At 46.0% G+C, this 5,877-nt stretch overlaps 1 long non-coding RNA gene across 1 annotated transcript; it reads left to right on the top strand.

Annotated features, from left to right (window-relative positions):
• The first annotated feature begins 4,968 nt into the window (after positions 1-4,968).
• LOC122933663 lies at positions 4,969-5,609 on the top strand. Its single transcript, XR_006388528.1, has 3 exons — positions 4,969-4,991; positions 5,121-5,198; positions 5,285-5,609. It is a non-coding gene; the product is annotated as an uncharacterized LOC122933663 (long non-coding RNA).
• The last annotated feature ends 268 nt before the right edge of the window (positions 5,610-5,877 follow it).

The raw sequence follows: 5,877 nt of genomic DNA, 5'->3' as shown, positions 1-5,877 counted from the left end.
GACATCAGTGTTTTAGCACGGTCCGTGGGTCAGTGTTGTTAGCACGGATGCATGCTCTATTTTGTCCGTGTTCACAGATCCATCACACAGCGATGTGCTAATGTCAGCGGAACATAACTATGTTAGTGCCATCTCACTGCCTGAAGCCTTTATTGAGAAAAAGGAACTTTTATAATATGCTAATTAGCCTCCAGTAGCAGGGGGGGTGGGGCGTTGCACCTATTTTTTACCATATTTTTTTTTAACTTTATTTGGGTGAAATTAAGTTTTTTTTTTTTTTTTTTTTACTTTAAACTTTTTTGGGGGAAAACCTTTTTTTCCCACTTTATTTTTTTTCCCACTTTGGGACTTCAACTTTTGGGGTCTGATCCCCTTATAATGCATTCCAATACTTCTGTATTGGAATGCATTGGCTGTATGAGTAATACAGTGTGTATTACTCATACAGCTTTCGGCCTGTGAGATCCAGGGGGCTGGATCTCACAGGGTCGTCACCGAAAGGCAGCGCCGATGCCTAAGGAAGCCATCGTGCTGCCTTCCATGCCATCATGGCACCTTCCACCGCCGCCGCAACCTCCAGTGAAAGCTGCAAACCGCAGGTCTGACTTGACCCCCCCGCGCATTGACCCAAGGTGCCTGCTCAATGATTTGAGCAGGCACCTTGTTCTGATCACCGCTCGCCGCGCAGCGGTGATCGGAACTACACAGGATGTCCCAAACAAGTTAAACAATTATTTTTCAGCTGTTCAGTGTCAGTGAAACACGGATGCAACACGGACAGCAAAAAACGGACACACGGACCCAACACAGATCCTTCACTGACAGCTTCACGGAGGCATCACTAACCACCCGCTCACGGATTTGAGCACAGACTCAGACGTGTGAATGAGGCTTAAGAAAAAGGCACCATTATTACAAATTCTTTAGAGCTTTATTCAATAATTAAAATAGCATCCAATTAAAATAAACAGCGGTGATACATGACATACATAAAAGTAACAAACAATTCAAGGAAATGCCCCAGTTGAAATCACAAATGCTATATATTACTGTAATTGTATTGATTGCACATAAGCCCAAAGGGATCACATTAGCAGCTCAGTAATGTAAAGTGCAAGTGCCTTCCAGTACTTATGAGAATGCTGGTAAAACAACCTGCCATAGTGCTTAATACGAGTAAGGCTACTTTCACACTAGCATTCGGGGCTCCGCTTGTGAGTTCCGTTTGAAGGCTCTCACAAGCGGCCCCGAACGGATCCGTCCAGCCCTAATGCATTCTGAGTGGATGCGGATCCGCTCAGAATGCATCAGTCTGGCACCGTTTGTCCTCCGCTCCGCTCAGCAGGCGGACACCCGAACGCTGCTTGCAGCGTTTTGGTGTCCGCCTGGCCGTGCGGAGGCAAACGGATCCGTCTAGAGTTACAATGGAAGTCAATGGGGGCGGATCTGTTTGAAGTTGACACAATATGGTGCAATTTTCAAACGGATCCGCCCCCCATTGACTTTCAATGTAAAGTCTGGACGGATCCGTCTGAATACAAATTACACTTAGACTTTTTTCTGAAATATAATGCAAACGGTTCCGTTCTGAACGGATACCATCGTTTGCATTATAGGAGCGGATCCGTCTGTACAGGCTACTAAGGCTACTTTCACACTAGCGTTATTCTTTTCCGGTACTGAAATCCTGTAAAGTGTCTCAACACCGGAAAAAAACGCATCTGTTTTGTCCTAATGCATTCTGAATGGAAAGCAATCTGTTGAGTATGCTTTAGGATGTCTTCCGTTCCGTCCCTTGTATGGTATTTGACCAGACAAAATACTGCAGCTTGCTGCGGTATTTTTTCCTGCCAAAATTCCAGAACACTACTGCACTTGCCAGATCCGACATTAATTTCCATTGAAATGTATTAATGCCGGATCCGGTACCAAGTGTTCCGGAAATTGACACTTCGCTGGATCCAGTTTTCTGATCTGCGCCGAGATATAGGAGGAGCTGGTTTCGCAGCTTCCTGTTTGCTCCTTATTGCGCTAACCTGCGAGGGAGTTGGCAGCATGCCATTGAAGGCGAGTATAATTTTTTTTTTTTGTGCAGCAATAAAAAACAATAATTATAAGCAGGTACTCTATGCAGCTGTGTGTTATAAGTACATAGGTGATGCTAGGAGTAGTAGTACCTAGTACTGCAACTCCTAGCATCCCCTATGTACTTATACTACCCTCAGTCCCTATGTACTATGGGGTGGCCAACCTTACAGACACAGAGGCAAAAAAAAAAACGTATAAATCCCAGAAGCCACAAGCTATTCATTTACACACGAGTAACTTTTTTTTTCCGTCCTACAAGATGCACCAAGGTTTTAACAAAGAAAAATAAGAGAATTTTTTTTTTTAAATCTGATCTGAGGTCTGATAAAAATATTTTTTTTTCTTATTTTTCATTAGCAGAGAAAAAAAAGAAAAAATATATTTTTCATCAGACCTCAGATCAGACTCCTAAATCAGATCCCCAAACCTCATCAGACCTCCAAATCAGATCCACAAAATAAGATCCCCAATGCTCGGATCAGACAACACAAATCAGACTCCCAGTGTCAGACCCTCAGTGCTCATATCCCCCGCCCATGCTCAGATCTGACCCCCCATGCTCAGACCTGACCAACCCAAGCTCAAACAAGACCCCCCATGCTCAAATCGGACCCCCATTGCTCAGATCAGGACCCCCCATGCTCAGATCAGACCCCCATTGCCCAGATCAGGACCCCCTGTGGTGGAAATAACCTCGCTACTAGGTTTTGGAGGGCCCTGTTATCAGCCTTTTGCCTCAGGATTATGCAATAGTACATAGGGACTGCTGGCAGAATAAATACATATGGGATGTTAGGAGTAGTAGTATCTAGGACTGCAACTCCTAGCATCCCTTATGTACTTATACTACCTGCAGTCCCTATGTACTCTTGCATAGGGACTGCTGGTAGTATAAGTACATAGGGGATGCTAGGTAGTAGTACCTAGAAATGCAACTCCTAGCATCCCCTATGTACTTATACTAACTGCAGTCCCTATGTACTATTGCATAGGGACTGCTGGTAGTATAAGTACATAGGGGATGCTAGTAGTAGTAATACCCAGAAATGCAACTCCTAGCATCCCCTATGTACTTATACTACCCGCAGTCCCTATGTACTATTGCATAGGGACTGCAGGTAGTATAAGTACCTAGGGGATGCTAGGAGTAGTAGTCATAGGTACAAAAATATAACTACCACTCATCATATAAATTTTTTAGAAAAAACAAAGCAAGGCCGCCAGACAGCCCGCAAAAAAGTTCCATAAAACGAAAGTAAGTAATATTTACTTGGGTCTGCTTGTCGTGTGTAAAGTTCACATCTCAATTTTTTTTTTTAGACATATCTTCTTCAAGTGAGGCCGGGAGCACTCCTCCTCGCCGACATGATATGGTATGTCAAGTTGGATTATAGCAAGCCCCACTGCGTGCCCAGGGGGATGGCGAGGAGGGCGGTGCCCCCCGGGTGCCGGCTCTGATGGGGGTGCCAGCAGGCCCAGAAGCAATGAGCGCTTCCATCAATACAGATGGAAGCGCTCATTGCTGAAGTGTTGACACCCCTGACCCAGTCCCACATACTGCGGCAGGGCAGGGAGCGGAGCGCATAGTTCCCTGCCCCCCCCCCCCCCCCCCCGCCGATAACCGCCATAGGCTTCAGGCCTAGTAGGCCTGAAGCCTATGCGGTAGTGAAATCCCAGCGCAGGCGCGCGTGATTACGTCATCGCGCGCGCCTGTGTCGGGACTCAGCAGCACAGTGCCGGGACTCTACAAGCAAGCGCAGGTAAGTATTTCGCTTTTAGGGTTTCCTTTTTTTTTTCTTTTCTTTTATGTGCCAACTTTGGGGGGACATGAGGGGGCCGAAGTGCACAGAGGATGTGTGGGGGAAAACTTTTATTTTATATTATAATGTGGCAACTTTGGGGGACAGGAGGGGGGTGCACACAGGAGGACGTGGGGGGAATATGGTGGGATACTGTGTGGCACAGTGGGGGGGGGGAATTTATTATGGGAGGGATGGCAATGTGGGGGGCAGCATGGGGGACACTACTGTGTGGGGACACTACTGTGTGGGGGAAATTACTGTGTTGGGGGCAGTGTGGGGGAAATTACTGCGTGGGGGACACTACTGTGTGGGGGACGCTACTGTATGGGGGCAGTGTGGGGGACGCTACTGTGTGGGGGGACTACTGTGTGGGGGCAGTGTGGGGGGACTACTGTGCGGGGGCAGTGTGTGGGAAATTACTGTGTCGGGGGCAGCGTGGGGGACACTACTGTGTGGGGGGCAGCATGGGGGCCACTACTGTGTGGGGGGCAGTGTGGGGGAAATTGCTGTGTGGGGGACACTACTGTGTGGGGGGCAGTATGGGGGCATTGCTATTGGGGAAGCACTGTAGAGGCCAGTCTATTATTTCTGGGGACACTATAGAGGGATTATTACCTGGAGCACAATATAGGGTGTTATTATTATTACTGCGGGCATTCTAGGGGACGTTATAGCTGCTGTAGCCACTATAGGAACATTTGGGGCCATTTATCAAACTGGTGTAAAGTAGAACTGGCTTAGTTGCCCATAGCAACCAATCAGATTCCACCTTTAATTTTTGACAGCTCTTTTGGAAATCCAGTTCTACTTTACACCAGTTTGATAAAGGACTGCAATTATGTCTATTAGGGTAACTATTTTTTCAGCAGTATAGTACCTGGGGCATTGGGGGGCACAACGGGCACAGGTATTGAGGGTGGCAGCAGGATGACACTGTGGGGATCCAGGATGGAGAGGTTGATGGAAAAATTGAGAAATCTAACGTGTCTGTGTTACAAACTCTGTAGAGACGAGATGCGGCTGAATTTCTCATGTCGGTCTAACGGAGGAGAAGAGGAATGAAAAGGTCTACATGACAGGAGATGTCCCTGGATGTAAGAGGTATGTGGTCAAGTATTGGGGGGGGGGGGGGCAGAGAAATGACCCGCCCCGGGTGCTAAACTAAAACTGCCCACTGTAATATTTTGCCATTATTCTAATTATGATGTTTTTTTTTATTTTTTCTTGCAGTCATCGTCTGTAGAGGAGTTGCATCCCAGCCAAGAAGGAATTGCAGAGGAGGAAAGTGGGGGTAGAGGACAGCAAATGGTAGGTGTTTACTTTTCAATTTTTTTTCTCAAAAAATACATGTTATTGTATGTTCTGAAATCATAATTTTTTTTTCTATTTTATAGCCATCTAGTCCCGTTGACTCTCAGAGAGGTCCTCAAGTCTCCGCCAGAGGAAGTCAGGGAGCACGCAATCAAAGTCTTTTAAATTTAAAAACTTTCAAACTGTATTTTAAGTAGTTTTTTTTTGTTTGTTTGTTTTTTAGGGTTCCAGAGTCTCCACCAGAATGGATGGAAGAGGAGGTCGGACTTTTTATAGATAACCTCCTCATCCAGATGTTAGAGGCACGTCCAGCATTGTGGGACCACACCAACCGCCGCCACGCAGACCATCAATCAACCCGGCTCCTCTGGCACGAAATCGGTGAGGCAATTGTGCCAAATTGGGAGGACCTCGGAGACAGGCAACGGGAGAAGTGCCGTAAGTATACAGTATTTCCTTTGTAGATTGCATACACGTATGTTTTATTGCTCAGAAGTGGTTTACCGTCTAGTTGATGTGGGTCACTGCCACCGATAGTTTAACAACAAATGTGTTTTCATTGTCTTTGTGGCTAGTTCAATTAAATAGTAAACCATTTTTGATGTCACAAAATCATGTATTTTAAAGACTAACCTTTATTTTAGTTAAGTGTTTTTTGTTTTCCAGGAGCTACAAT

The sequence above is a fragment of the Bufo gargarizans genome, chromosome 4, assembly GCF_014858855.1.
Source record: "Bufo gargarizans isolate SCDJY-AF-19 chromosome 4, ASM1485885v1, whole genome shotgun sequence".
NCBI classification, from domain to species: domain Eukaryota; kingdom Metazoa; phylum Chordata; class Amphibia; order Anura; family Bufonidae; genus Bufo; species Bufo gargarizans.
This window is presented reverse-complemented; position numbering and strand designations above follow the sequence as displayed.